This window comes from Camelina sativa, chromosome 3, assembly GCF_000633955.1.
Source record: "Camelina sativa cultivar DH55 chromosome 3, Cs, whole genome shotgun sequence".
NCBI classification, from domain to species: Eukaryota; Viridiplantae; Streptophyta; class Magnoliopsida; order Brassicales; family Brassicaceae; genus Camelina; species Camelina sativa.
In genome coordinates, this window is record NC_025687.1 from 20,655,425 (window position 1) to 20,655,788 (window position 364).

Consider the following 364-nt stretch of genomic DNA (forward strand, 5'->3'; position numbering starts at 1 on the left):
CTTGTTTGATTCTTGACATATTGCTTAATGCTTGATTGTATAGATTATTTACTTTGTGAGAACAAGTCTAGAAATATATGAGCTTGATTGTTTTTGCCATGAGAGTGGATTAACATGTTCTTAGAGATTAATGTCTAGAGATTAGCTCATGTTGATTGAGGTTTGTTGATCAAGTTAGATAACCACAATCTAAGTTCAGCCCATGAATCCATCCCTAAGACCTTCCTTGTCTATTGATTTCTTAGTCTAAATCCTGTTGTTTGATCGTTGTTTGATTTACTTTTGTCTTGCTCTGTTTTGTCTGCATTGCTCTGTTTTACGTTTTTGTCCAGCTCGACCCTGCACTCGATCTACACTCGATCGA